Source organism: Boleophthalmus pectinirostris, unplaced genomic scaffold, assembly GCF_026225935.1.
Source record: "Boleophthalmus pectinirostris isolate CB_2022bp ecotype Guang Dong unplaced genomic scaffold, ASM2622593v1 HiC_scaffold_21, whole genome shotgun sequence".
Lineage (NCBI taxonomy): Eukaryota > Metazoa > Chordata > Actinopteri > Gobiiformes > Gobiidae > Boleophthalmus > Boleophthalmus pectinirostris.
In genome coordinates this window covers 16656902-16669936 of record NW_026571175.1, presented here as the reverse complement: position 1 = coordinate 16669936, position 13035 = coordinate 16656902, and positions in this window count along the sequence as shown.

The window sequence follows — 13035 nt, the reverse complement described above, 5'->3', positions numbered from 1 at the left end:
TTTTACTGAAAATAAATAAATAAATAAAAAAATAAAAAAATTGAACAACATATATTCTTACTCTGAGCACAGGCTACCCTCTTCAGAAATCTGACCTTTAACTTTGCCCGGTGGCAATACCTGCTACCACTGAGAAAGAGCAGTTTAATGCCAAACTGTGGGACAGTGTAGAAAGCAGTGACATCTCCATGACAACGAGCAAATTTCAGACTATCACCAGAAAAGTTACATAGTGTACCTTAAAGAATGCTGGGTTTTACACAAGCATGAGCACCAGATCAATTCTGGTGGTCAAACTTGTGCTTAATGTGTGTTTTTTAAATGTATTGACTTTATGCAAAATGGACTCAGGTGTGCACATTAAAATAGAAGAGCAGTGTTTGTGGCTGGACTCTAGCTGTGCTTAGAATCTGAAATGAATAAGTGTTATGTATATAAGGTCCAGACTGAACACACCTAGACGCTGGGACAGTGAACTCTGCTCCTATTGATCCCCTCTCTGTCTGAATGCACCGTTATTGTGACGTGAGAAGCACATTAAGTCCACAAGCATTGCGGACGCTACTTCAGAAACTTTGGAAATACTATGGGACAGTCTCATGGTGAAATATAAACACCAACAACAACATAGCTTACGCTCATAGCATAATTTAAGTAACTTTTTGGGGGAGAATAGAAAAAGAAACTGAAACTGAAAAATGACTTGAGTGGTTTGAGTTGTTTTTGCTGTAAAAATCAGAGCCAGTGACACCTGCAGCAGGGTCTGGGATGTAGAATGAGACAGAAAACCCAGAACGGCCAAAAGAAATGACTTAGCCAAGTTTTGTTCAAGAAATGCCAATATCAAATTGTTGCAATGAAAGTTCAAGGGTAATTGCCAGATTTAAATCATTTTCATGTTCTGTATGTGGCAGGATCAGTTGGTCATGTAACAGTCACATAAAGGTCAGAGGTGAACAGGCTCACTTCCTTTTCCTAGGCAAATCTGCACATGGTGATTACTGGCAAGCCAATCAAAACTGTACAGTGTTTTATTATTGTTGTTAAATGATTAATTTGCATTTAAATAGTACCATTTTAAATTAAAGGTGCATTATGTGACTTTTCTGGTGGAGAGACATACTACCTGCTTTTCACCATGGAGAAGCTAATGCTCTGCCTGAGATAAGACATTACAGATCTACACGGCTTTTGCTAGTTCCACCTGTAAAAATGCAAGATTGCAAGTTTCATACCATACTGCAGAATATTCTAAGCCAGATATGTCAAACTCAGGCCCAGGGTCCAAATTTGGCCCACGATATAAATATATTTGGCCTGCGAGATCATATCAAATATGTATTAGAGCTGCTAAAGACATTATTTATTTAAAATGTCGTTATTGTTTTATATTATGCTTTTTCTGGATTCAATGTTTAAAAAAAACTATTATTAAACATTTATTTTAATAAAAAAAAGGTTTAACATTATATATCTTGAAAAAAAGAAAAAACATGCAGATGTTGTTGACAATTTTCAATAAATATTTAATTTGGCCCATGACTTAGTCTAAGTTTTTAATTTTGGCCCTCTGTGAATTTGAGTTTGACACCCCTGTTCTAAGCAAAGCAACATCATCTCTATAGCGATAAGTAGGTGGGTTAATGGCCACCAGGAGTTGTCCTTTTATCAAGGAGTTAGTCCATTAACTAACTAGGAGCATCATGGGCTTGCTGTGCAATATGCTTGTAACTTTCTGTGTTTCATTTGAACCACATCTCAAACCATTACCAGGGCTATTAGTGCAACAAGCTCTCTCAAAGCACCCCAACAAGTTGCTGTCTGCATAAAGAGACAAAACTCTGCAAAATGTACTTATTAATTCTTGATGCAAATTCATTCTAAGTATTCTCCAGTCATTGTTAATGCGTTTTGTGTTTACGTCGGACAGCTGTGAGTGCAGATATCTGTCAGAAGCGCACAATGAGGGATGACTGCTCTGTCCCCGATATTTGTCTGACAGGCTCAGTGCTCACAGCTTTTGCTTGTTCCACTGTCACTTACTGTAGCTGACAAGTTGTTCTCCAAATCCAAAACTAACGACATAAGACACACTTTTAGCTTCACTCACTCCAAGACTCATTTTTTTTCATCTCTTTTGACATCAGCACAGCACACACACCCAGTGCGTAAACTTTGGGATATTTTTAGGTGGCAAAATATAGTCAGTAATGACCTATTTAGACATCAGACTGTGGGGTGAAGTGTCAGGATTTGCACTAATGAGCTGGGGACCTGACAAGATGCACAAAACAAACTTTACAATGACAGCTAATACTGTCAATTGAAGTGATGACTTTTATATCCTCTAATTCAGCTGAATGCCTTTTCACCATTTTCAAGTCTTTTCAAGATTAAAAAATTATGAATTTGGATGGATTACAGATTCTCAATTAAAATAGCATTCTCGTCTTAAACTAGACAGCTTTTATGTGATCAAATTTTTAAGCATTGATGTCATTTGCAGTTATACAGGTTACAGTCTGATTACATTTCCCCCCTTTTAAACCCAACACATCAACGGCAACAATCATTTTATTTTTGTATTTGTTTTAAGTGCTACTGCTATTATCGACTGTAATTACCTAAGCATGATTTGCATATTTAGCATAATTATTTATTTATTATTTATTTTTAATAATCTCTCTTATGTATTTTTTTTCTCTTATTTTGCACATGCCCAACAAAAGGGTGTTTCAGGGAAAACAGGTGGGAAACTCAACTACAACTAAGAATTATTTGACAAAAACATGTTAATTGAAAATATAAAAACTACATACTAATTATACTTTCTTGTCAAGCAACACTAAGATTAATGCTTTGCACTGGAGAAACTTATAAGAAAACTTTTAACCATTTTGCAATAATTATCCATTCAAAAGCACATTTAGTATCATTGCATTTTGCCTTTTAGCCAGTATGACTCAAACGCCCCAACTAACTTTACAAATAACATTCAGAATTTGCATAATTTAGCTGTGCAGACAAGTCAGATGAAAACATTCTGTGCGATGTGCTAATAGATGTGAGGTCTAATAATAAACACAGTGAATCACACTCAAAAGGTCTCAAGCTTTGCTGAGTAAGATCTTAGCAAAACTACTGAGCGCCTATAGCAATTAAACTGAAGAAGTTAAGTAAGTTGTGTTTCTGTATGGATCATCATTAGTGGAATGACTCAGTAAATGCAATTTGTAAACTGAGAATATATTTTATCCACATTATTTTTATTTATTTATTATCTGTGTTATAATGTTGTTTCCTCATCACATCAAAAGTTGTGTTTTGTTTCATTCACACATGTTTAACACACAAACCCTGCATATTTAGGCTTTTAGTTCTTCTCTCAAATGGAAAACACTCTGTTCCACCTAGTGATGTCATGTGGTAATACTGGAAGTGCTCCACTCTACTGAACTAACTTGAAAACTACTACTTGATGACGTCACAAAGTGAAACAAAGCAATTTGAGGTTTGGGAATACAGACTAATAAACCAGGATTCCTCAAACTAATCCTTACTCATAGTCCAATGAGATTCATTTGGTCTTCCAATATTTTATGTTATTAGGTTCTTTTTTCTGACCTAGAATTTTGTTTCTTACCTGACAATTTCGACTGCTCACTTGTGGTCTTCCTCAGAGTGGTCACATGATGTTACTGTGACGTGTCCGGTCAGCTGATTTAAACAGGTTCTGATGCTGTCTTCCTACCGGTGGAGGCAGGACGACAGCACCATCTGCAGTCCGACTTCCTCAGGACAGTATCCCAGGTGTGTGAGAGTAAAAAAGCCCCTCGTCCCGGTATACAGTCCTGTGGGCACGTTTCCATATGTCGATTGCTTCTTTAATCCAGCGGCGATGTTTGTTTTCCTCCAGCAACATCACGTGACCACTCTGAGGAAGACCGCTAGTGAGCAGTCGAAACTGTCAGGTATGAAAAAAAACTCTAGGTCTGAAAAAAGAACCTAATAACATATAATCCTTACTCAAATGTGTTAATTAAAATAAACACAACTCCAGGAATGTTTCTGAGGAGGTAGCACCATTGTATCATGGTTTGAAGCTCGCAAGAGTTAGTTTTGTGTAATATAGGACCTAATTAATATCCCTTTAAAATATCTTTGGATAAATATATTCTATTGGCAATATGGACTTCTTCACAGCATTGTTTTTTTAGTGACCCTTTGCAGTTATTCGTACTTTTATCATTCTCTCGTCATGATTAAAAATCCTCAGATAATCTCTAATGTGGACACATTAAATCCAAATGTCATCCTTGGCATACTGACCTTTTACTGAACTCTAAGTCCAAATCCAACTCAGATTCTAATCAAACATGCCATTCATTCTTTTTTGAAGGTAAAATTATATTAGATTTGGAATGAAAACTTGTCCTGTCCTTAGCCCTAAAGAGACCTGGCTTCCTGTTGCCCAGCTGGTCCAGTGAACATTTTCCAAATTGCACACTCTTTAACCTGGAGGCCAATGTGAGCCCCAAATTAGCAGCATTTCCTCAGATCTGAAATGTGACTGGTGCTGATTCCTCTCATTAACTGCCCCTCCTTAGGTCTAATATGTGCTAATGACAGAAATCAGCCTCTATGGCATTTAATTGGAGGGAGATCCTGCTGTTTTTCCATCACCCATAATATAGTGTAGGGTCCTTGGGCGAAGAATCAGTGTTTGTGTTTGAATGTGACTTTTGTCTGGCTGCTCTATTCCCTGCTGTGACAGAAAAGCAGATTAAGTGTATGGGGCAAACTGGAATATAAGTGAACCAACCAGGAAGCAGCATTGGAACACACCGGGTTGCATAATGCACCATAGAGTTTGGAGCAAAATTACAAAGACTTTGCAAAAATAATTATTAGGGGTGTAATGATATCCAAGTCTCACAATACGATTTCATCACGGTATGAACCTCACGGTCTGATATTTATTGCGATATCCTGGGAAAGCTCACGATATGGTGGGGAGGCTCATGATTAGGGATGTTACAACATCCAAATTTCTCAGTACAATATTTTCATGACATACATCTCACAGTACGATATTTATTGTGATATTTGGTGGACACTAAACAGCTAAAACTGTTAATATGCTACTTTTCCCTCTTAAAATACCTCGACAAGACTTAATCCAAAGAATTTAGAAGACTTAAAAGTGCTTAGAACAATTATTTCATCTTGTAGTCTACACTGAAATGGAGCACAGGATCATGGTCTCTGTAGTTCTGTCTTTTTTTAGATACTGCTGCACCATAACTCTTAATTTAAGCAAAGAGACTTGTAATTCGATATATTGTGATGGTCCACGATATTATTGTGAGAACTTTGACGATATGATAACACGATATTTTGGTTACTGTTACATACCTAATAATTATCAGAGCTGAAATGTGATGTGTTATAAGATTAAAGATGATATATCATGTTCTGGATATTTAGTAGACAATAAAAACTTAAACTAATATTTTTTTTATTTATTTTTGTAAAAGGGATTAAAAAAAAAAAAGTTCACCGACTTCCTGTTTGGCTTTGTGACATTTTTTTAAAACTTGTATAACATGTATAACCTCTGAGTGTGAGTCTGAATTTCTGGGATACACAGGATTACTCAAACATGCCTCAATCAACTGAATTCCAACTCTGAGTAAGGCAATGATGAGGGAACATAGTACAAAGTTCATTTCAAAGAAGTCAATATTCATCTTAAACTACCTTATAAAACAAACATGACAAAGTGATGCTGCTGAATCCCACACGTATCACCAATTAAGAAAATAAGATGGGAAAACAAAACAAGTACAGAGCAGTTTGTGTATGCCATTGGCGGTGAAAACAGGGGTTGACTAAGGTGTAAATATAAATATAGATTACTCAAACATGCATGAGTCACACTGAATACAACTTTGAGTGGGTAAATGAGAAATGAGAACTATAAAAGCTTTAAACATAGATTTGTGCGTAATAGGTCTGCTTTATGTATCTACTTGAATAATATGATAGTGCTTTATGCAGTTCAAAGTTTAAGCAGGTCTGTGTTCCCTTATCTTGGTCTGATAAGTAAATAGCTAGATTATGTACTTAATTTAACTGGTTGAAACATTCAATACAATGAATGTCCTCTTTTCAAGCCTCATAAGGACCATTTTGTTTTTAATTAACCCAAATTGGCTAATGATTCCATTATTATCAGCTGACAGCCTTATCTAATTTAAGATAATCCATGCAAATTGTTTTGATCTTGTGTTATACAGTCCCAGTAGAGCCATTATATGAACATTTGTGAACCAACTGTGTTATTTGGATTTTGCACCATTTTTCTCACACCATCCAAAGACCTGCATAGACTGGAGGGCAATTTTGATCCTGTATTTCCTATAACCTAATTTTTATGACAACTTAATGAGGCTCTACTCACTTTTTACTGTCTTACAAAACATAAAGACACAAAACTAGTTCATTTTAGACTGTAGACTGTACTCATTTCTAATTTTTATAATGCATTTCTGGCATCGTAATTATTCACTCTTTATGCCTCATTTCACAACATTTAGGAGACAAGTCAGAGCGTCAATCCGTTAATATGATGACGGTCTGAACAGAAGTGGTGTCGCGTCTTCACTTTTTATTCCACGTTTAGATGAGCGTTTTCAGGAGGAAATGTGCATGCATTCGGTGACGCAAAGGTGTGTGGAATTCGATTGGGTATGCATGCCACCGTGTTTGTTTCTGTGTACTGTTACTGTATGTATGTGACGTAAATGCATATGTGATGTGAGCAGATCTGACCTGAGTTTTGCGTCGTGGGCAGTGTAGACGGAAACGCTATGATGGAGCATATTCAACTTTTCCACTCTGGATGGTGGTTTCAGATTTTAGCATTTTTAAGCCCCAAAAACGCTGTCACCATCTAAATGAAATGCATTTCCCAATATTTTGTTGTTTTTACCCGCAAGCATTCTCATGTGAACAGACCCTTAAAATATAACAAATTGACAAGAAATATACTATTCTGTAAATATTTAGCTTTTTTGGTACATTTTCAAGACAGAAAGCAGCACATTTTTATTTATATATTTTAGATGTTGAAAATTGGCTATGTGATATTTTGGAAGTATTTTTGAGTAGTCAAGCTCTGAATGCAAGGCAAAAGAGGATTACTGAGAACTGAGATGCAGGATTCAAATAAAAAACAATTTTGGTAATGATAATGATGAGGGAACACAGTCATAACAAGGTTAAAAGCTCATTAAAATGTTTTTTGCTCCTTATGTCTCCTTTAAGATGAGTCTTCTCAAGGAGGATTTTAAAAGAAGCTTCACCGTTAATGAATAAATGCCTTCAAAAATACTATTCATTTGAAAAGTGCTTTTACCACCTTTATTGCAAAACTCCCCAAGGACAATACTTCTCTGAGAATATGTTGTGATGAAGTGTTCAAGTCAGAGGTACACAATTCAAATGAAATCAAGTCTCTTCCAATGAGCCACCAGGGAATACAAGCTATTGGGAATGAGGTGCCGGAGGTACAATGGCAATATATCTAAACTAAACAGAACATGCTCTCCCAGTCCCTCCATCATCCCTCCATTTGATCTATCGCTACAGTAGAGCACATTCAATCCTCTATATGAAGATAGACAAAGTGAAGAAGACACACAGGGAATGCAAGTTCATGGTAGGATGAGTAATGGGGCTACCTGAATAGGGTCAATGTGTTTTTTAAAGCTAAACGTACCTGCCATTAGCTAACGCCAGAGGGTCCCTTAGAGCCCACTGCACACTATTAACCCACACACAGGGCCAGTGCTGTGGGAATGTGCAGGCATATAGGTCTGAACGCCTGAAGGGATTCTCTACCAGGAGGGTACAGAGGGGCCCAGGCACACACCCCTCTAGTGTAGCCCATGGGAGATAGATCACTGAGAAGATGGTGGATGAGAAGAGACTTATGACATAACTCAATACAGGACAGCTCATTTTGGTTTTATATATATATATATATATATATATATATATATATATATATATATATATATATATATATATATATATATATATATATATATAATCATATGGTACACTGTTCAGTAAAACAAGTCCTCAGTGTTGGACTATTTCTAGATCTTTGAGCCTTGGTAGCACCTACTGTTGAACTTAAATATACACTAACACAAAAAGAATGATCTCTTATATAATAAATATATCTAAAAAACATAAAAGATTTTCATAATTTAATCTATACAGGAAGCTGAAATCCATGAATAGTTTAATGCCAAACTGTAGTGTATTCCAGGCAAATAGAGTTGCATAGTGTCTGTGTGTGTGATGTATGAGCTCAGCCATAACCTCTGCACACACACCAGCCCCTCTGTCACTTCTCATCAGCAATTATATCACTTTTCTTCAGTGCAATTTCCAAATGTTCTCCATTTTTGTCATAGTTTATGTTGAAGGCTTGACTGATAACAGATAAATATTAGTTCTCAGCCTTCATCATCCTGTCTGTTATACAGATGAGACAGACAAAGACACAATTACAGTCAGAGTATCAAATGTGGGTCTGGCACTGAATGTGTCACAAAATGGCATCATATGTATCTACAGTCTAAGAAAAACATTCATTAATGTTGGCGGGTTTGCCTCTCTACAGATCTGACCTTGGTCTTGTGCTGTCACCTTGTATCCATTGTGATATATATGTTTTTAATGCCATACTGTTGAATATTCCTTGGCAAAGCAATAATATTTCATTGAAACATTAGGCAACAGTAGGCAACAAGCCCTCTTCCACAAAAGTCACATAGTGCAGCTTTAATTAATTAAAATAATAATCATTAAAGACATGTCAAAACAGGCAAAAGGTAAAAGACACTAATGTGTGGAGAAATAAAATGCATGCAATGTGAGCTTCCAACATCATACTAGCTTTTTACACAGTCTGAGGTTTAAAAAAGTGTGTACTCACATCCATAACACTCCCTTATCCCATGTTATGCTATTACTACCCACAGTGGCTGTAGTGCTGCTGGAGAGTGACGCCTGAGCACACTTTAGGATGACAGAGGCGAGACAGACAAAATGGCGAATAGAGTGTTTATTTTAGGGAAAAGCAGAGCCAGGAGAAGTCTGTCTGTGTGTGAAGTGAGGTGAGCCCAGGGGATGCAGCAAGGCACTGTTGACAGAGACAGCTCAAATGATTAAATGACTTCAAATAACTCAAATTCCTCACAGGCTCAAGTTTCTAATATTCTGTTTGCAAAACGATATTAAAATGTACTCTATTTATATATCTCATCTTGTCTCGTTCTCATGGACCCAATCTCGTGTCTCGTCCCGTCTTGTGGGTATTGTAATATATTTACTTGGCTAATGTGTCTGCATACAGTGTGTCATTTTCATAACAAAGGAAATTATTAAAAACCCAGAATATTTTAGTTTGGCCTCTTAAAATGACAATAGCTACAAGACAAATGGGTAGCAGCGTGCAAAAATTATTATTTTCACACACAAATGAGCCAAATAATTTTGTTTTTTAGTTTTTGTGTTTTGACTTGTGTGCCATTTTTATTGTAGCAGTATTTTAGTTTACAAGTTTTTAGGGTTGTTTCGTCTATTTCATAAATTTCCAAACTATTTCCCAGAGACCAAAGGAAGAAATACATATGTACACTGAAATCTTCACCTTGTTATTTTTTTTCTCCAATCACCATCTCACCATTTTCTTTTTTGAACAATTTTATATAGAAATCAATTTAGCTATGGCCCGTGATCTCTTTCGTTTTTATTTTCTTCACTAGCTGTAAGCCAAACATATTTTAACCAAACAGCACATGCCAACCTACATTCTACAAAATCCATTCCAAAAGAAGTAGTAGCTTGAAAAGACCCTTGCCTTATGGGCTACACTCCTGAAAGTATTCAAACCTCCATTGTCAGACTTTGAGGCCGATTTGAAATAGTGTGTAACCTATTACCTCATGTGGCTATAGTCCCTCTTCCCTCGCAGCACACAGAGCAGTCATCACCACACTCCCTTTTATGGCTGTCCATTCTGTCCGGCGGAATTACATATCACATCTATTGCACCTTTGTTCGTGCATACCAGCGCCAGGAGCTCCGCACAGCTGACATGGGCATAAATCAAAGAGCGTTTAACTCTTCAGATTAGGCCTGGGCGGATACAAGTCATCAGTGCAGTCATGAACATTCACCTTAACACCGCGAGCACATGCAAAAGCAATCGCACAGGCCTGCCAGCACCGCGTACCCATGTTTTATACCACAGCTTTATGGCCGGACATGTGTGCATCAATCAAGTGGGACAGGAACATGCCCTTCAAACTGTACAGAGCACTGGAACAAGCTCCTATGAAGACATGGTTCACTGTCAGTATACATTTACATACAGAATGGACTGGTGGAGAGTACTAACCCACACTGGGAGATTTCTTACAGAAGCAGACGAACTGTTGCTATGCTCAGGCTTACACTTCAGTCTCTGTTAGAACCAAATAGTTTTAGATCAAATATAAACCAGACTCATTCTCATTGTACTCAGTGTGCCTGTAGTGCCGACTTGGTCCTACCCCGTCCAAAGACTAATATTTGAAAGTCGCTCTCTGTAAAAAAAAAAAAAAAAAAAAAAAAAAAAAAAGACGTCTGAGTTGCCAAAGGAGTTGAGAGACTTGTCACACACATAAAAGGCTCTGAACTTCATCATGTGAGACTTTTTTGTACTATGACTTTATTATTGTATTATCAGTTCATGTTGTACTGACAGTGTGTTAATGTGTACTTAAGATGACCTTATATTCCCCAGAAAGTTTATCAGTCACCATGGTGGAAGTTAATGGGGGTTTGTAGTTACCAAATTTTTATTTAATTATTTCAGAGCAGACTAGAGCATGTTATGCATATGAGACACATGCATGTAAACACACCAAACACTGATGCAGGAGGCAAGGCTGATGTAGGCTCTTACCCAAGTACACAACAATAGTCCACAGTATGCAGAACTTCAAGTTGGTGAAGTGCTCTAAATCTGCAACCATAAACTAACTATAATAAAAAATATATATAAGCAGAGAAACAAAAATAATATATTAAAGCAGAACTAAGTTAATGAATGTCAAAGACCCAGTGGTTACATTTGACATTTTGGGGTGTTTGAAGGGTACACTGGCACCCCCTAGCTGTCTCTGGGCGGAAAAAACAGACACGCAGCTTGGCTGCCACTGACCTGGCGGCAGCTCTCTGGGCTTTGTTCTTGTTCTCGCTAGAGTGAAATTGCTTCACGGCGCTTCAACATACATACAGGTAACTGAGCTAATGACACACCCCTTACTGGTGCTATCCACAGTTCAATGCAACAATAAATATCTAGTGTTTATTTGCAAGGTGTAAGCCATCGCACAATCAGTTAAGAGACAGCGGAAGCCTTTGTCCGAGGATGCAAGGAAAAAAACATGAATTGGACAGGGCTCAAGCTCACACCAGAGTCAATCTGGGGAATGTGTTTGAGGAATGGCAGAGCTCAAGGAAAGAGAAGGGCGCAAGAGCCAGGCAGATCTGGCGATATTGTTAAACTGCTGTCACACCTTGACGATTTAGAAAACGTATGCCGACGTATGGAAAATTTAGATAAGTTCTAGGTAAGTATTGTATAAGTTCTGAGCATGCTGGAGCACGCTGGCATACGGCGACATATGGCAAGGTCGTGGAAAAATTTTGAGCATGCTGAAAATTTCTCGAGGTATGTCAACATATGTTTATACGTCCTGCATACGTGGGCCATAAGTTGTAGGTAAGTTATGCGATCGTTGACACACGTTAATTGTAAGTTTCTCATAAGTCCAAATACGTTGAGAAAATGTCTAGCGTACACATAACTTATGAATAACGTGCTTTGAACCTTTGTGTAACTTATATCAAACTTATCTCCAATGCATATTTATGTATGCAGACGTATTTGACATGTTCCAGACGACCGCAGAACTTACTGAACGTGTTTCTAACTTGTAGCTACTGCCAGCTCGATAAGAAGACTTTATTACTCACCCTGTATTATCCATAGAATTTGTCCTCCGCAAATAATGATATCCAGCCCACAAAACCGCGCTATTAATCCATTTGAGTCGTTCTTTGAAAGTAAAAAGGCGAGAGTCGCACGTGTGTTTGTTTATGTCCAGCGCGTGTGAAGCTGTAGATTAGTGATAGTGACTCTACTTCCTGTGGACTTTATCTCCAATCTTTTATGCTTTAAAAAACATGTATCTGGGTATTGCACCACATTTCACAAATAATAATAACTCAGTTTTGTCTTATATCTAAACTAGAAGTGCAGAGGTCTGAGATTCTAGAAGTGCAGTGGCAAGTGGTTTTACTGTAGATAGGAAACAGTTGACGCGATCGCGCTCACAACATTACAACCTGTGGTCTGCATACACATCCCGCTGCTTTGACCTATCAATCGATTTGTTGCATTCAGCACCATATAGAGAGAGATTGATATGATGATATATCATATGATATGATCTAAATTGTCGAGCAGCAGCCTTTTAATAGGCGACAACACGTATTTGTCGGCAATACACTGCTGTACACTGTGCATAGGTTAGACCAGGGGTCAGCAACCCGCGGCTCCAGAGTCGCATGCGGCTCTTTAGCACACCCCTAGTGGGTCTCTGGAGCTTTTTCAAAAATAAGTGAAAAGGGAAAGTGGAAAAGGAATATTTTTATTTTTTGGTTGTTGTTTTAATATGGTTTCTTTAGGGGTAAAACCCTCGTTCATCTCTAGTCATGGATCTGATCCATCAGCTGTGTGCAAATGCAAAGACATAGGAAAAGTGTTTCAGCAGAACAAATAGATGAGCTGAAGCGGGGAGTGGTGTCCGATGCCTCCACCTGAGAAGAGCTTTCCCCAAAAAAAAAAAAAAAACACGTGCACAGACGGACGCTCAGAACAACATATAACGAACCAAACGGGAT